The sequence below is a fragment of the Trichosurus vulpecula genome, chromosome 1 (assembly GCF_011100635.1).
Source record: "Trichosurus vulpecula isolate mTriVul1 chromosome 1, mTriVul1.pri, whole genome shotgun sequence".
In the NCBI taxonomy this organism is placed as follows: Eukaryota; Metazoa; Chordata; class Mammalia; order Diprotodontia; family Phalangeridae; genus Trichosurus; species Trichosurus vulpecula.
Window position 1 is genome coordinate 101,873,939 of NC_050573.1, and position 19,028 is coordinate 101,892,966.

Genomic DNA, 19,028 nt, shown 5'->3' on the forward strand with positions numbered 1-19,028 from the left:
TTTTGTAGTTTAGTTTTTATTTCATAATCAGAAACTTAACTCTGTTGTGTAGCCAGACTTGTGGAAGGAAAAAGGAAATGAAATCCAAAGAGAATTACAGCAAGTGAGAACACAAGGATTACAGGGTACAAGAGCAGATGGAGGTTTGAGAGTGCTCTCTAGTTACAGAGGAATGGTTTGATGGTTAAGACAAAAAACAAAACAAAAAAATCTTACAAGAGTTGTCCATAGTCAGGGACAGTGATCTTCTTGCTGGTCTTGCCATGCTGAGAACCAAAAGGCTCCGTGGCTTCCACAATGTTCTTTCCTTCTTTCACTTGGCCAAAGACCACATGTTTGCAATCCAACCAATCAATCTTAGCAGTACAGATGAAAAACTGAGAGTTATTTGTGTTGGGTCCAGCATTTGCCATGGACAGATGCCAGGACCAGTATGCTTCAAGATGAAGTTCTCTTCAGCAAACTTTCCCCCATAGATGGACTTACCACCAGTGCCATTATGGCGTGTGAAGTCACCACCCTGGCACATGAACCCAGGAATGATTCTGTGGAAGCAGGATCCCTTGTAACCAAATCCCTTCTCTCCAGTACTCAGAGCACAGAAGTTTTCTGCTGTCTTTGGAACCTTGTCTGCAAGGAGCTCAAAAGTAATCCAGCCCAGAGGTTCATTATTGACTGCAATGTCGAAATCCACGCTGGGGTTGGCCATAGCCACAAATGCCTGGGCTCAATGGCAGAAGAAGAGGCTGCAGGGATCGGTATCCAGCGGAGGGAACCAAGGACTCCCAGTGGCAGCGTCTGCAAAGCCTACAATCCATTCTTAAATGTCTACCCTATATTGCGTAGACATAAACGGTCAAAGAGAGGTGGTGTGTCAGCTGGCTTTGGCTCACATAGTCTGTTTTCCTTTTCTTTTAAAAACGTTTTATAAACGAGGGCTCCATGAGTAAGAGAGGGGAATATATGCAAATGAATGTTGTATAAAAGCATGCCATCAATAAAAATAAAAATAAATGTAACAGTCAATTCAATTGTATTAAAGACTTACTGGGGGAGTTCTACACTAAGGCATGTCCATGGTTTCACAGTCTCCCCTGGTGCAGTTTGCATTATGTTCATGCTTTCTTATCCCTCCATGGTTCTTGTTTATAGGTCTTTAAATTCTTCACAGAGATTTCGCCCAACATATTGGTGACCTTACTATGGTTTATTTACTGTTTTGGCTATATGAGTACTGCACTTTATCAACTGTCCTTCACTACTACTCCATGATTGGCTCAGTTACTCCCTGAAATCTTTTCTACCTCTTTTCAAAAACAAACCATTATAGATAATATGAAGGAGATCAGGACAGGTAGAGGACTTGTAATTTCTGTTATAATTTCTCTCAGTTCTAAGATGAAAGAGAACTCCTAGGTGGGTGAGGAATTCACTTCACCAACTCACTCACCCTTTCTCTTCAATTTCTTGTTTTAAGACAGTTGCCTAGAGCAGTAGTGTCAAACAAGACCACTAAACTATATGTAGGATGGGCCATATATTGACTTAGAGAAGCACATATTAACATTATCTATGTTCCATTGTAGTTTTATTTTGTTAAATATTTCCCAATTATATCTTAATCTCATTGGGGAAGCACTTAGGCCAAGTGTTTGACACCTCTGGCCTAAAGGACAGGGAGATTTTATGACTAGTCTGCCTTACACAACATGTAGGGATCAGAAGCAGTATTAGAACTTAGACCTTCCTGGAGATGCAAGAACTAAAAAACTGAACCTTATCTCATTAGGCTTGCCATTTATGATAGGGATCCAATTTATTTACAAAGGACTATGATTACTTTGAAGGCTTGGCAATTTCATTCTTGTGGGCACAATACAACCCCTCACAATCCCAATGATCTTTTCACCTTGTGTAATTTTTGTACATGTATTTGCCTAATTCATGCATACAGGACTTTCTGAGTACATGGGAGGCCTTCTTCTGGTTATTTTAATATCTTAGGGAAGTAACTATAATGCAAAATCCAATGCAAATCCATTTGGAAGGGGTAACCTTAAACTTCAATCAGCTACTGATTAGCCTGGATTCCAAGCAAACTTCTGAAAGGATAATGGGAGTTGAAATCCTAAGTTACAGTGTATTTCTTTTCAGAGTTGGCAAGGAAAAGATACTAAGGTGGTTAATCCTGGTCATCCAGAGAGAAAGCTTGAGGTTACAAGTGATCATGAGAAAAAGAGCTTCAGCAAAAGGGGTAAGAAATGGAGAAGATGGTTGCCATGGTTGAAGTGCTGAACGTGGATTCAGGAAGATATGGGCCTGAATCTTGCCTGACATTTGCCTGGGTAGCCACGTTACCCATGGCTGAATCATCACTGAATCCTGTTTGGTGTTCAAAGTCCTTCCCACCCTTCCAGTCTTCTCACACCTTACCCACCCCCTCACCCCTACACAGGTATTCTTTGATCCAGTGACACTGGACTCCTGGTTGTTCCATGAACAAAACACTCCATCTCTTGGCTAGGGGTATTTTCTCTGACTATCCTCCATGCCTGAAATGTACTCCCTTCTCATCTTCACCTCCTGGTTTCCCTGGATTCCTTCAAGTCTCAGCTAAACTCCCACCTTCTACAGGAAGCTTTCTCAATTTCTCTTAATTCTAGTGCCTTCCCTCTATGGATTATGTTCCAATTCATTCCATATTTAACTTGATGTATATAGTCATTTGCAGGTTGTCTCTCTCTCTCTCTCTCTCTCTCTCTCTCTCTCTCTCTCTCTCTCTCCCTCTCTCTCTCTTTCTCTCTCACACACACACACATTCCCCCCCACCCTCCATCGTGAGCTTCTCCAGGGCAGAGACTGTCTTCCCCTTTGTATCCCTCCTCAGTGTAGAGAACAGTGTCTGGTATATGGGAGGCTCTTTTTTTATTTCCTGTAGCTTGTGGTATTTTTTTCATTTATTTATTTTATTTTTAATTTATGGAATAAAACAAGCATTTCCATAACATAATATAATAAAAGTAAGATTATACCTGAAACTGCATGTGTATTATGTACAATTTGCTCTTCTTTTTAAATATATAATAAAATTATCATGTAAATTTCTTACCTCCTTCTCCACCAGAGATAGCTACCATTAGACACCAGTAGGTAAATATATAATATACATATGTGTGTATGTGTGTGTGTGTGTGTGTGTATAAAATCATTCTGTACAAACTTCTATTTATCAGGTCTCCGTATGCAGATGGTGCCTTTCTTCTTATGTCCCTTATGGTTAATTTGGGTATTTGTAATAGTCAAAATGACTTATTTGCTCATTGTTGTTCTTAAAACAGTATTGCTATTACTATGTACAATGTTCTCTTGGTTCTGCTCATTTTGGTCTTCCTTATTATGTGCAAATCTTCATGTATTTTTTGAAGATCATTGAGCTCACAGGAAGCTCTTAATAAATGCTTATTGACTGATTGAATCTCTCTGAGCTTTGTGCTTCTTCATCTGCAAAATCAGGGTGATAATAGCTGTGGCACCTACCTCACGGGGTTGTGGTGAGGTTTACCTGAAATAATTTACATGAAGTGGTTTTGCACACTCTAAAAAGTGATGCGAATGTCAGCTATTGTTCTTAAGAAGTTCAAAATCAAGGATCCTGACTCATGTCCATTAGGGACAGGGATCAGAGACACCAAAGACACATTCAGTTACAATGTTCTTAGTTGTGATGCCTAAGAAACCAATGTTCTCCCTTGCCTTTCTGCTCTATCAAAAATATGGGATTACAGCCCATTAGGACCTTTCCATTTTTTTAAGTGCCAAGAACTGGGAGCAGGGAGAGGAAAAGGGTGGTATTTGTGATAGGAATGAATTAATTTTTTAAAACTGTTATTACTGAGAGCTTTTCTTATTTCTCTGAACATGTGGGAAAAGTGAATACTTAATCAGTTACAGGACCTTAACAGAACTCTGTGTACAGACACTCCCAGTAATAAGTATTACCAGTTGTTCCCTGGAAGTGTACATTCTGAGGTATGTCCAGAAAGAACTCTATAGTTAGAACCAAACCTATATATAATATATAACATTTTATACATATATCTAATAAACTTGCTGCCTGGAAATGATCCATGTTCTCATTGCATCAGAACTCTTCCTTTCCTGGAATATTACAGACCAATCAGTAAGAAAGAAAAAGGATCACCCGGCAATAGAACGAAAATACCATTTTTATTAGAAATGTACGGGGATAAATATTGGTTATACTAACATACAAAGGAAGTTATATAAATTTAAAGGGAAACACTGCATAAAACTTTAACCACATGCTTAGAAGGTAATGCCAAGGTCAGAAATGTATCACATCCAGGCGCCTGGGATTTAGAGTCCATAGTCCTGGATTCTAATGCTGCCTCTCATACTTTATTACTTCTGTTACCTTGGTAAAGTCATTTAACTTTTTTGGGGTCTCAGTTTCCCTACCCATAAAATAAAAGGTTTGGATTAGATGATCTTTAAGGTTCTATATAGTATTAAGTCCTATGATCCCTAAGACCAGGAGTAAGATCTGGGTTCAAATGCCAGCTCAGCAACCTAACTTCTCGTGATTTACAAGCAAGTCATTTAAAGCTCTTTGATGCTCAGTTTCCTCCACTGAAAGAAGGAGCTATTATCCCCGAAATAGCTGCAATACTCCTACTCCATTGATTTGTTGTGAGAATCAATGAGACAATGGATGTAAAGTGCTATACATACACCTTACTATTTTAGACAAAGCAAATGTTTCCATGTCCTTAATAATAACAGCTAATATGTATATAGCACTTAGTATGTGCTGGGCACACTTTATAAATATTATCTCTCATGTGAACCTCACAACCCTAGGAGGTAGGTGCAATTATTACCCCCATTTTACAGATAGGGAAACTGGGGTAAACAGGAGTTCAGCGATTTGCTCATGGTCACAGAGCTAGTAAGAGTCTGAGGGCTGGATTTTGAACTCACATCTTCCTGAGTTTTGGTCAAGCACTCTATCCACTGCACCAGTCATTTGACGGGACTTCCCCTAAGCCTAAAAAACATCAAATCTTTGACCCCTCTGGAAAGTGAAGTCGCTGAAGGGTAAGCCTAGGAAGTGCAATACAGTCCTTGTTCCTACCAGTCAATCTCCTTAACTCATCACCCACCTACCCCATCCCCCTCTCCAAACACAGGAAGTTCTGGGAAGGGTGAAGTTAGCTTAGTCACAGGAATAAAACCTCTGGTAACTACCCAGGAAGTTTGGAAGGCTGAAAGAGGGGGCTTGACTTTTTATCTAGCCCCGGGCAAAGTAATTTCCTTGTCTCTAGGAGAAAGAATGAATATTCAGGGCGTCTCCAAGGGAGGACCCCTAAAAGCTAAAAAAAATAATAAAAATAAAAAATACTACCACTACCACAACAAAAATTCTCGGAGCTCCGAGGGGAGCTTAGTCATCGCAGTGCCCAGACTATTCCAGGTCTTGGCTGTTCACGGAAAATGCGGTCTTCCTGATTTCGGTTCTCCCCTTGGATCCATGGTTTTCTCTCTCTCTTTTCTCTGTTTCTGATCGTCAGTCCTTCTTATCCTTCTCTATTCCTGCTTGCTGCCCCCCAACCCATAACTGTCTTTACGTCTCTCCACCTTGGTCACCCTCTCGTTTCTCACTTTCTCTCTCTCTCTCTCTCTCTCTCTCTCTCTCTCTCTCTCTCTCTCTCTCTCTCTCTCTTTCTCTCTCTCCCCCCACCACAGAAAGTTTTCTTAATTGATTTACAGAAGCAATTACACTTAGAAGAATTTATTACTAACCCTGCCCTTCCTCCCTCCATGACATTACTCATGCAAGAAGTGAGTGTGATTTGGGAAAATGCGGTAGCCAGCGGATATGAGCTGTACAGTACAGGATTTTTTCTCCCTCTAAATTGTTCATTTTTAATTCACAAAAGGCTCCATAATATCTTGTAAATGAATCCTATTCTTCCCCCGTCCCCCAATACCCACCCCACCAGTCACTTTTAGGGGCATCTCTAGAGCACCCAGGGGTGACCGTGGAAAAGACCTCAGCGACTCAGGGCTGAGACTTGAGCGGCGGCTAGGGCTGGGGGATGGATGCTCCGGCTCGAGACAGCCTTTTAACCTCATCTCTTGGTCCCTCTCTCCCCGCGCTGTGCTCACCCTCAGCCTCTGCGCCTCCTTCTCTGTCTGTCTCACGTAGTGCCGGCCTTACTGCAGGTCTGCTCCCTGTACTTCCAGGAACAACTGTTTGCCTTTCCCGATGTCTCCGTTTTCTTGTCTGTGTTTACGGTCATTCCCTTCCAGATTTGCCTCTTTTTTTTTTTTTTTTTCTCTTTCCTGCTCTGTCTCCTCCGGCGCTCCCTTTTCCCCTTTTCTCTCTGAACTCCTCTCCCTCCACCAGCACCCCACTCGTTCCCCAGCTGGATGTCCCTGATCTGTCTCTTGTCTCCTCTCTCTGTCTCCTCCCGCGGAGGATACTCCTATCGCCACCCACCCTGGGGTGTCCGCACCTCTCCGCTCAGCTCCTGGTTCTCCGGACGCTTCTCGCCGCCTAGTCTTATCACATCAGGCAAACCCCAGACCCAGGACTTCACCTCTCTATCTCTGCAGGGGCCCTTCAGAGGGTGCGTGTGCGCGCGCGCGTGTGTGTATATGTGTGTGTGTGTGCGCGCGCGCGCTCGTCCAGACTCCGGTCCAGATGCGGGTGTCCGCCTGGCCCCTACACCTTGGCTCCTCCCGTGGTGTTGTGTGCGTGTCTGTGTGTGTGTGCACGCGTGTGTGCTTGTGTGTCTGTGAGTGTGTGCCTGCGTCTGCGGCTGAGGAGCCAGATCCGAGGTGTTCAGCTCGCTCCCTCCCATCCACGTGGCTCTGGGAGTGCTATATTAGGTTCGCAGGAAGCCAGCCCAGAGAGAAAGCCGAGCCGGGGTGCGGGAGGGCGGGGGAGAGAAGCCCGGCGGACGCCGAGGCGGGCGGAGGGGAAGAAGGAGGAAGAGGAGGTCTCAGCGTGTCTGCTACACACGAGTGGCGCGCTCTCACTCAGTCTCCCTCAGTCACTCCTCTCCCTCGTAGGGCTCACCACTAGCCGGACCAAGCCGACTCCTCCCCTCCCGGCTCCTCCCTCCCACTACCACCCCCCACCCCCCCCCCGCCCCAAACCACGAAAACCTCCTCCCCTCTCCCACATATAGCCCAGGGAAGGTGTTCCGGAGACCGCTCCCACCCCCTGCCCCAGCCCCGCCCTTGCCTCCGCCCCTAGGCTCCCCAGGCTCCTGCTCGCTCCTACTCCCCCACTATGCCTGACAGTTTCGACACTTGGCAAAGACAAAGAGCGAGAGACCACGGGGAGGAGAAAGAGGAGGGAGCGATGGAAAGGGTTATGTGAAATCCGAGTGCCCAGGACCTCACTCCCCTCTCTCCAGCTCAGAGCTTCCTCAACCCCTGCCCCCCACACCCACACACCCGTTTACCCACCCACCGGACCAGTCCACGAAACTCTCCATGCCTCCGACCACGGTGAGTGTCGGCGCTGGGTTAGCGCTGTCTGCGTCTAGGAGAGGGGCGAACAGGGTTCCACCGCGTAGCTGAGCTGGGGCCGGGGGGGTGCGGCTGCGGGGACTCGAGAGAGAGGGACTGAAGAGAGGAGTCAAGGGACTCCCTCCGCGTGTGCACTTGGAAGCTCCTGATGACCCCCAGTTTTTCCTTCTCTGGGACAAGCTGCTGCTCGCCCCCAAAGCTGGGACACCGGGACGCTGGGGATTCGAGGAAAAGCCAGGGGAAATAGATGGCATGGGTACCGAAGGGCGCAGAGAGGCATGAGGAAGTGGGGGACGGGTCTAGTTAGGACACGCGGCACCGGCTGTGGGAGAAGGGAGAAAGAACCACACTGGATGGGAACTCGCAGCAAACAGAACTGGGGGAGCTGGACAGTGGAGGGGGGACAAGGAAGCTGGGAGTGGGCTGGGGCAGGATCACAGAGAGTGAGCGAACTACCAGATACCACTGTCTTTACTAACACTCTGCCCTCTTCTTGAAATCGATCCTTGAGAGAGCAGAGAAGCAGCGCCTCCTTCTTCCTGGGGTACATGAATGGTAGAGTGAAGGCGGGGGATGGAAAGCCCTCTGTCACCCAGGGCATTGGGATTCTAGATCCCGGGATCTCTGGGACAGGATGCGGTGGCACGGATAGGGGTGTGTGTGACTGGAGGGAGGAAGGCAAAGAAAGCAGGGAAGCCTAGGTTAATTCTACAAAAAAACAGAAACAGAAACAAAAACCTCTTCGAGGAAGCAGAGTGAAAGCTCCCGGCTCCACTTCCATTCCACTTGGGGCAGAAGTGACACAAGTTCGGCGCTGCTGGAGGTGGGGGAGTGGGGCGAACTGGCCAGGGAGGAAGGGGGAAAACGTTCCTGGGACTGCAAGCGGTCGGGTGGCGGAGCGTGGGGTCTGTGTGTGTCCTGACCTTGGAAGGGGAAGGAGGACAGGGAAGATAAGACAGGGGCTTCGCCTAGAGCACAAATTAAGCCTCTCCGGTTCTGCTTAACTCAAAACTCAGCATCGCCTACTCCATCACCGTTAGGTGAAGCGGCTGCTCAGAAAAGCCAGGAAAGCTTAGTAACTTAGCAACTTTCTCCGTCCTTTCTTTTTATCTCTCTTTCCCTTCCTCGCAACCACCTCCTTTTTTACTTTTGCCTCGGAGTTTGATTTCCTCGGGGGCGGGGGGCGCGGGAGTAGGGTTCGCTTACTTCTGTTTGGCTGCCAGTGGAAGCCAGTAGGTGTGACCTAGCAAAAGCTGGGGTTGGGAGCGCCCAAGAGTGGTGCAACTTTTAGAGCCTGACTTCTTTAGTCTGGCAATTTTTTTTTCCCTCCTGTTAGAGATTTGAGGGTTTGAATCTACTCATTCCTTGCTCAGCACAGGTAACGGCCCTGCGGTCTCTCTTTGCCGAACTCCTCCATCTCGATCCCTGAGGAAAGAGTATGTGACTCCTAAACTCTCATTTCATCCTTGCTCTTCCCTGGCACTTTCTTCAAGCAACTAACCAAGGGGACCTCTTTCCCAGCCCTATAAAAAGAAAAAAAGGAAAGAAAGAAAGAAAGAGAGAGAGAGAGAAAGAAAGAGAGAAAGAGAGAGACAGAGAGAAAGAGAGAAAGGGAGAAAGAAAGAAAGAAAGAAAGAAAGAAAGAAAGAAAGAAAAAGAAAGAAAAAGAAAGAAAAAGAAAGAAAAAGAAAGAAAAAGAAAGAAAAAGAAAGAGAGAAAGAGAAAGAAAGCTAATGTCTGTGTTAGGAGAGGGAGCTAACTGGGTGTAGACATCTCCTCTCCCAGCTGTGTTAGCTCCTTGTCTGGTTAGTCTTTTTTAGGAAAACAGAGGGGAATCTCTTAGGGAAAATATATATTAATATTGTGGATGTAGGTTTAAATCAAGTTTATTTGGTCTAGTTCTAGGTTCAAGTCCCAGCTGAGATGACCTTGATCAATCTCTTCTCTCTCAATCTTAGTTTTCTCATCAGTAAAAGAATAGGGTGAGACTGTATGACCTTTGAACTGCCTTCGGGCTCTAAGTCTTTAATCCTTCTGGGCTGCATGACTATGGGCTTAATCTCTCTCTTCCACAGTTTTCTCTTCTGTGAAGTCCTTAGAATGCTATCTAATGCTATTTATCTCCAGGTTTGTTTTGAGGAAAGTGTTTGTTAACATAGTGATTTGCAAATGTGAATTACTCTTATTGGACTTTGGTAGAAATGGAACTTCTTCCATCCTCTCTGTTTCCTGAGAAATGTTTGGTCTCCAGGGCAAAAAGAATTTGGGGCATGGGTTTTGAAAAACAAAGAAACGCTGCCAGAGTTTCTCCAAAGAGGCCAGTAGTAGTCCCAGATGAGAACCCCTCCTTTTGACAGGTGAGAAAAGTGAACCCCAGGAAAGTTACATTTGCATTTATTAGCCTCCTCTAATTTAGGTAATTAAGCTGTGTTGAACAGTTTTCCTAGTGGCTCTTTACTTCTCTGGACTCCAGCTCCCAGATGCCCCTTGCTTCCCTGTCCTAGTCTGATAACCCAAGCCTATTAGCACACTTAAGCTCACTGAGGTCTGGGCTGTTCAAAGGGTGCGTTCATAGGTGTCTTGTTTAATCCAAGGCAGTTCTAGCCTTTAGATTCTGTGGAATTCTCTCCTTTTTCAGATCTATGGGAATATAGGAAAAAGAATACATGATCCTCAAGGTATTCCTGGACTGAGGTGGGGAGAAAAGATGGAAAGTTGAGGAAATGTAGAGATGTCTGGATAGAGGAGAGTGGGAGGGATTTTGTTCTGCACCTGAACCTTGACTAAAGGAATAACTAGAATTATGTATCCTTTGAATCGTACCTCCATCACCAGTACACACGTGCTCAACTTGGACCCTTGGACTCAGTTGGCATCCCCTGAAGTATTGCTCTTGTACCAGGCTAGGGAAGGGAAAAGAGAATGATCTTAGTTTCTCTAAAACCGACTGACCCTCTGGGGTTCTTCTGGGTATTGCCTTCTTTGGAATCTTCCTATGTGTATCGGCTTGAGATAGGGGTGGCATCCCCAAGGTTACAAAGAGCTGGAGCTGGAGTGGCATGAAGCAGGGCAGGCATTCTGGAGTGATTTTGGAGAGAAGCCTGGGACAGTTTCCTAATCTCCTAATCTCTAGGGGTGGTAACTGAAATTATCTAGTTCAATCTCTCTACTAGGTGGGACCACAGCTAACAGATTAGGAGGCATAATGTATTCTGACCTAGCAATTCTGGGGTGGGGGTGGGGGGTGGGGGTACTTTGGCTGGTGTACAACTTTTCTGGAAAAAAACTCAAGCCCAAATCATAGCAAACCCAAAGCATATCTCTTCTCGTATTTACTCTTTTGGTGAATTTCAGACCCTGATCTCCCTTTTTCCTTTGGTCAAGCTGATGACCTTAACCCTCCCTCCTGCAGTTGAGATAAACAGGAAACAACTAAAAGGTAGAGAAAGGAGTTTCTTCAAAGGGGTGCTGTAAATCGGGAGAATACAATATGATCTGTTCTTTGCTGTAGGTCCTCCCCCTCACTTTGGTCTACCAATAGAAATGAAGCTTTTGTTGATAACTGTAGAATTAACAGTGTTAAAACTTGAGACTGGTGCTACTGCTCTTTACTATGAAAGCAAATTGTTCATCCCTCACTCATCTCTTCCTTTAGCCCAGAAGAGTTTCAAAGACTTTACCCAAGATAGTAGCAGTAGTCTGCCCCCTTTTGGGTGTGAAGAGATCTAACAGATTCTTTAGGTCTTGAGAGTTTTAGCCACTATCTGTGGTAAGCTCCAGGTGTTTGGGTCTCCCAATTTTCTGGGTATATATTGTTTCAATCTCACATACACACACACACACACACACACACACACACACACACACACACACACACACCTAAGTCTTCAGGTTAGCCAGGGTTGTTAAACTAAACTAGGTAAATTCCTAGATCCTGTGGAAAAGGCTCTGGATTTAGAATCAGAATACCTGAATTCAGATCCCAATTCTGCTATTTGCCTACATATGGCATCTCAGGCAAACTATTTCAAATCTCTGGGAATCCTTTCTTCAGTAAAATAAAGGGTTTGGAGTATATAAATTCTAAGGTGCTGTCAAGCTCTGGATCTGTGACCCCCTTTTTTTTCTTTTCTCTTTCTTTCTTTCTTTTTCTTTCTTTTTTTACAAAATGCTATAGAGAAACTCACTGAACTGGGACTCCTCCTAGGTCGCCACTGACTAGCCATGAAATGATGAGTTGGGCTAGAATTCAAAGGCTCTTGACCTGGAGTCCATGAACTTTTAAAAATATCTTGATAACTATATTTCAATATAATTGATTTCCTTTTAAATCTTTTGTATTTCATTTGATGTGTTTAAAAACACGATTCTGAGAATGGGGTCCACAGGCTTCACTGGACTTCCCAAGGGGTTCGAGATACAAGAAAGGTTAAGAACCTCTGGGGGAGATGATCTAAGAGTTCTTTCCAGCTGTAACAATCTGTTGATCTACAACAGATTCAACAAGGAATCCAACAAGACAGCTATCAATCTCTCCTTCTGTCCTTGTGTCCAAAATGGGCAAATGCAGACTGTAGGATAATGCACAGCTCTGCTTGACTACAACTAAATTCCAAGAGTTAGGATTAGTAATTGGAGGTGTCTAGTGGAGTGTCCCTATGCTTTATCCTGGCCTCTGTGCTTTTCAACATTTTTTAAAAATCAAGAATATATACATGGAGTCCACTTACTAGCTGTGAAACATTAAGTCTCATTTCAGACACATGTTGGCTGTTCAAGCATGGATAGGTCACTTAACCTCTCAGGGCCTCAGGCAAATTTCTAAGACCATATGTCTAGCTCTAAATGGTTCTGTTCTTCTAGATAACCTCTAAGATCTTCCCCAGTGCTAAAAGTCTGTGATTTTACTTAATAGTTGCCTTTCCTCAAGGGATTTGAGCCTTACCCCACCACTATACCACAAAATTAGTCACCAGGATTATAAAATAATAGAATTAGTCAGGCCCTCAAAACCGTTACATAAGTAATCTTTCCTACCGCATGACTCTCATAGCACATTGTATCTCTCTAATGTGCTTAGGGTGTTTCATTTTATCTTGTGGTTATTTGTTGTACCTTGCTTTGACCCAGTAAGATTCTAATTTCCTTGAGCATATATGGCCCGAGTTATTGATGTTTTATCGCTCTTATTGCACACACGATGGTCCCTTACATAAAGCAGTACTGTTTTTTTCCCTAAGACAATAATTCTATTTTTTTCAAAATTCCATACTTGACAAAGATGAAGAAATAGGAACATTTCCATAACCAAAAAGAAAAATAAGAATAAAGAGGATTACATATGAAACCATGAATCTCTGTTATGTATTGTCTTTTTTTAAGCATATAACAAATTCAACATGTTAGCTCCGAAGCAGTTCTGTTTGTCTTTTTCTTCCTCTGGACTTCATTATGTTCTATTTTATGCATTAAAAAAATGTGTCATTGGTATCCTAATTTCTTTACCCTTTTTTTTGAATCACAGATACTAGCTATCCCTTTTTTCATACCCCCAAACAAAAAGTCCTTCTTTTTAACAAATAAGCATGGTCAAACAAAACAAGTCAACACCTTGGTCATGTCTCTAAATGAATGTCTCAGTCTGTACTCCTCTGTCAAAGAGGTAGAAAGTATGATTCATTCAGCATCAGTCTTCTGAAATTGTGATTGGCCCTTGCTTTGATGAGAGTTCTTAAGCCTTTCAAAGCTGCTTTCCTTTACAATGTCATAGTCACCATATAAATTGTCTGTTGGTTCTGCTCACTTCACTCTGTTTCAGTTCATGTGAGTCTTCCTAGGTTTCTCTGAATTTGGCATTTCCTATGGTAAAACACTACTCCATTACATTCATAAGCCATAGTTCAATGATTTTCTAATTATTGTTCTACTCTCTTAGTTTCTATTTCTTTATTACAACAAAAAGTGCTCCTTAAATGTTTTTGAATACACGGGACCTTTCCATCTTTCTATGCTCTGTTTGGGGATATATGCACAGTAGTGGTAGTATCATCAGGTCAAAGTATATATATACAGTTTAGTGACTTTGGGGGCATAGTTCCAAATTGCTTTCCAGAATGGCTGGATCACTTCCACTAACAATATGTTAATGTGCTGTGACTGTTGTCCCATATCCCCTCCAACAATTGTCATTTTCCCTTTTTGTCATCTTTGCCAATCTGATGGATACAAGGTAGGTCAGTAATAGGTTCTTAATAATGGTGTGTTGAAAGCTGTTGAATCAATAATAGATTTTCCTACTGCCAGTTTGGACCATACCTTCCTTTGTGGGGGCTAGAAATCTTCCCAGTTCCGGGATGAAGATTACAATCTTGTTAAGTTTAGGGAAAGGTCTATACATCCAGTAATCATAGTATTAATCTCATACCCTGGGTGTTCTCTTTTAGAGTTAAGACCCTAGGAAGTCTTTTCAGTCATGTCCTCACTTGGGGTTTTCTTGGCACAGATATTGGAGTGGCTGAAGCTCATTTTACAGATGAAAAACTGAGGCAAACAGGATTAAGTGACTTGCCCAGGGTCACACAGCTAGTAAGTGTGTGAGGCCAGATTTGAACTCAGGAAGATAAAGTCTTCCTCATATCAAGCCAATACTTTATCCACTGTACCACCTAGAGAAGCAGCTAGTAGAATAAAAAGATTGCTGAACCTGAAGCCAAAAGATCTGGGTTCAAATCCAGGGCAAATCACATGACCTTCAATTCCTCATCTGTAAAATGAGATTAATAATCCTTGCACCACTTATATCACAGAACAATTGTAAAGAAAATGATTTTTATATATTCAAGCATTTTTTTGTCCAGTCATTTTTCAGTTATGTCCAACTCTTTGTGACCCCATTTGGGGTTTTCTTGGCAAAGATACTGCAGCGGTTTGCCATTTCCTTCTCCAGTTTACAGATGAGGAACTGAGGCAAACAGAATTAAGTGACTTGTCCAGAGTCACACAGCTAGTGTCTGAGGCTGGATTTGAACTCAAGTCTTCTTGACTACAGGCCCAACACTCTGCTTATATAACACTTACTATGTGCCAGGTACTGTGCTAAGATTTACAAATTTTATCTCATTTAATCCTCACAACCCCAGGAGGTAAGTGCTATTACTATTTCCATTTTATTTTATTTTATTTTTCCTTGTCACTGGAAATTTTCTTTTTTTTTTCTTTTTTTTTTCTTTTTTAAATTTATTTATTTAACATATTTAGTTTTCAGCATTGATTTTCACAAGAGTTTGAATTACAAATTTTCTCCCCATTTCTACCCTCCCCCCGACTCCAAGATGACGTATATTCTGGTTGCCCTGTACTATTTCCATTTTACAGTTGAGAAACTGAGGCAGACAAAAGTTAAGTGACTTGTTTAGGGTCACACAGCTAGTAAGTATCTGAGGCAGGATTTTAACTCAGATCTTCCCGCCTAGAGGCCCAGGGCTCTATCCTCTGTACCACCTGGCCATCCCACCCCAAATGGCCCCTGCCATACAAAGAGTTTACATTCTATCAACGGCTAGAAAATATTAAAAAAAAAATGAAAACATTTAGAAAGTAATGCAAAGTCATTTCAAGAAGGAGAGTCTCAGAAAGAGCCGGGGAGACAGCACCTGAGTTGTACATTGAAGAAAGCAAGGAATTCGAGAGCTTGGAAAGGTATACATTCCAGGCACAGGTAGGAAGGTTGATAGAATATCACCTAGGGAGAACAGTTTGCAATCCAGTTTGACTGGCACCTCAAGGCATGTTGGGAAATAAGACTGGAGAAGTAGGTTCCCTTACTCCATGTCAGCGCTCTTGCTACTATACCAAGATTTCTTGAAATCACCAATATCCACTGGAAAACAAAACTCTTAAAGCATATAATTATTTGTTGTCCAGATTCTGAGAGGTCAGGCAGAAGCCTCAAACCTGGAGGTGCAAAGTTATGCCTATACCAGGGAAATTAACATGGAGACTCTAACTAAATCATGTTAGGAGTCTATTCCCTTTGGGGTGCTCCAACTTGTGTAGAATAAGAACTAAGATTTAAAACTAGAGGGGTTAGAGAAAATCTAGTCAGGACAACGCCCTCATTCTTCAGATGGAGAAACTGAGGTCCAGTGAAGGGGAAGTATGATTAAGAGGGCTTCCGAGTCAGAGGTCCTGGATTTGAATCGCAGCTCTCTCACTCACTACCTGTGTGGTCACATGATCCTACTGGACTTCTGTGTCCTTTGTAAAATAAGGGTGTTAGACATCATTATCAATAATGAAAGTAACATTTGTATAGAGGCTGCTATGTGCCAGGCACTGTGCTAAGCGCTTTACAAATATTACCAGGATCACAACAAACCTGGGAGGTAGGTACTATTTTCATCCGCATTAAGATTCCTTCCAGTTTTAAATCTGTGATTCTGTGATCCTATGAAGTGACCTACTTCCTTGAACTAGATAGCTCACAACTGAGCCTCAAGATTGGAACTCAAATCCTCTTCCTCCAAATATCATCATTTCTCCCTTGTACATCATTGTATAAACCCACTGTTTTTGTTTTTGTTTTTTAATTAAAATCAGAGTGGATGACTTGAATGCTTCCACTGATGAAAATCTCACTACCTCATGAGGATACTTATCAGATTTTCAGACAGCTCGCTCTTATGGTTCTGAACGTGAAATCACACAGCGGCATGACAATGACATTTTATTAAAGCCATTTGTTAAGTCTTTTAGCAAGATGGCACATGGCCTAAGTGCCAGGTCCCATTTGGATTTAATCTAACTCTGTTCTAATCAGTGGAAATATTCAACTTTGCATTTTTCTACAGGGTATTATGGTAGTTTTGCTCAGTGCATAGAGATCTGGCTCCTGAATTAGGAAGGACCTAGCTTCAAATTTCATCTCTGATACATGCTGGCTAGACTTGAGCCAATGCAACCAAAATTAGAAGGAAAGAAGAAAAGGGGGGGTGGTAGATTTTTACAGCAAACTTCTCTGATAAAGGCCTTATTTCTTAACTATATAGGGAAATGAGTCAAATTTATAAGATACTATTCCCCAATTGATATGTGCTCAAAGGATACAAACAGGCAGTTTTCAAAAGAAGAAATCATAGCTATCTATAGTCACATGAAAAAAAGTTTTATGTCACTATTGATTAGAGAAGTGCAAATTAATGCAACTTTAGGTAACACCTCACACCTATCAGAAATGACAAATAGTGGATAGGATGTGGGATATAGGTATATTAATAAACCATTGGTGGAATTGCGAACTGATCCAACCATTCTGAAGATCAACCTGGAACAGTGCCCAAAGGGCTATGAAACTGTACAATACCCTTTGACCCGGCAATACAACAACCAGGTCTGTATCCCAGAGACATCAAAGAAAAAGAAAGATGACCTCTATGCACAAAAATATTTGTAGCAAATATGGTAGCAAAGAATTGGAAATTGAAGGGATGCCCACCAACTAGGGAATGACTGAACAAGTTGCAGTATATGATTGTGATGGAAAACTATTGTGCTATAAGAAATGATAAGGGGAAGGGGGTTGGTTTCAGAAAACCCTGGGAAAATCTTTGTGAATTGATGCAGAGTGAAATGAGCAGAACCAGGAGATCATTGCACACAATAACAGCAATTGTTGCAACAATGATCAACTGTGAAAGACTTAGGTACTCTGATCGATACAATGATCCAAGACAATTCTTACGGACTTGTAGTGAAAAGCTGCTATCAATCTACCTTCAGAGAGAGAACTTGATGAACTCTGAGTGAGGATAAAGAATACTTTTTTCACTTTATTTTTCTTGCTATTTTTGCAATATTGCTAATATAGAAATCTGTTTTGTGTGATGTCCCATGTATAATTGATACATTGCTTGCCTTCTCAATGGGTAGGGAAGAGGCTGGAGGGAGGGAAAGAATTTGGAAATCAAAAAAAAATTTTAATGTTAAAAATAAACAATCAATTTTTAAAAAATCTTTCAGTGCACCAGGCCCCTTTCTAATTCTATCAATTGAAGAAAACAAGAGGTAGAGGGAGTTACTCAATGGGAGCCCCCTAGACAGATGGAATCATCGGTCTGGTCAAATCTATCTATCTGTCTATCACTCCATCTATCTATAAGTATATATGTATAAAGATATATAAACAGATATATAGACTATACATTATTTATGTTTCTCTATTAAATATCTATCTTCTCAGAGTCTCATTAAAAAGGACAGGGTAACGCTTGGGAAAGAGCAATAGTCTCTGAGTCAGAAGACCTGGGTCTCAGTCCTTGTTGTACAAGACTTTGAGCAAATTATTTCCCTACTCTGGACCTCCATTTTCTCATTTGTAAAATGAGGGAGTTAGAGAAGATAATCTCTAAGGTTTCTTCCGACCCAGATCTGCAGTCTATGATTTAAATTCTCAGGAAGGAAGAAAAAGTGGAGATGAACCCCAAGACACCAATTGGGAATTTACTATTTACTACTAGGCTCAATGCTGTTTAAATATAGTCAATTTGAATACGTATTCAACAATAAGACCACAGTTGCCCAAAGTTACTTGCATACTTATTTACTTAGAAGAAAGTCATTCAGTAGGACAAAGAATTCTGACTGCTGATGTACCAGATACAATGGAACGGTGCCAAAGAATCTTTTCTATCTGGAGTGCATGAAACAGCTCTACATTAAAGACCAAGTCTGTCTAATTAGACATTTACCTTCTGGGAAATTCAAACATATTTAAAAACAACAACAAAACAGGTTTCTCTTTATTCAGGAGACTGGACCAAGGGAAAAAAGCCTGCTTTTGAATGTACAACAATAAAGGCATCTCTTCTCTAGATTGTTAATAAATCTGAGCCAGAAGAGACATCCAATATAACTCGGTACAACTAATTTGTTGGATTAATTAACTAATTGGTTCATTCATTCGTTCTTTGAGCATTTATGTGCTAGGGGCTGGCTTTCGAATCACCTCTATGACATCTTCAACAAATGGTTATCTGGCCTCTGTTTGAAGACCTCCAGTGATAGATACTTACCAGCTTTTGAGGCAGCATGTGTGTACATGATTCTCCAATCACTTTGTCTAGCCTTAACTTCTCTGCTGACCCCCAGTCTCACACCTCCAAATGCATACTGGACATCTTGAACTGGATGTTTCATAGGCATCTTAAATTGAATGTATAAAAAACTGAACTTCCTGGAAGACTCATGCTCCTTATATTGGCCTCCTGACTTCCCTGACTTAATTCCTGTTTCAACTAATATACACACATACACACACACACATATATATGTGTGTGTGTGTACATAAACATATGTATGTATGTATGTATATTTTTTTTCCTGCAAGAAGCCTTCGTTAATTGTGGCACCTTCCCTCTGAGACTACCCTCAGTTTACCCTTTCTATGTCTTATTTGTACATAGTTGTTC

The 19,028-nt window shown here is 42.3% G+C and overlaps 1 protein-coding gene and 1 pseudogene across 1 annotated transcript in view; one reads left to right on the top strand and one right to left on the bottom strand.

Annotated features, from left to right (window-relative positions):
* Positions 1-212: 212 nt before the first annotated feature.
* On the bottom strand, positions 213-709 carry LOC118834165 (annotated as a pseudogene).
* A 6,604-nt stretch (positions 710-7,313) lies between these two features.
* The window catches only part of ST3GAL1 (ST3 beta-galactoside alpha-2,3-sialyltransferase 1), a 136,258-nt gene continuing 124,543 nt past the window's right edge, over positions 7,314-19,028 (top strand). The window contains exon 1 of the mRNA XM_036753930.1: positions 7,314-7,542. The gene's annotated coding sequence lies outside the window, so the exon portion shown is untranslated. The remainder of the gene's footprint in view (positions 7,543-19,028) is intronic.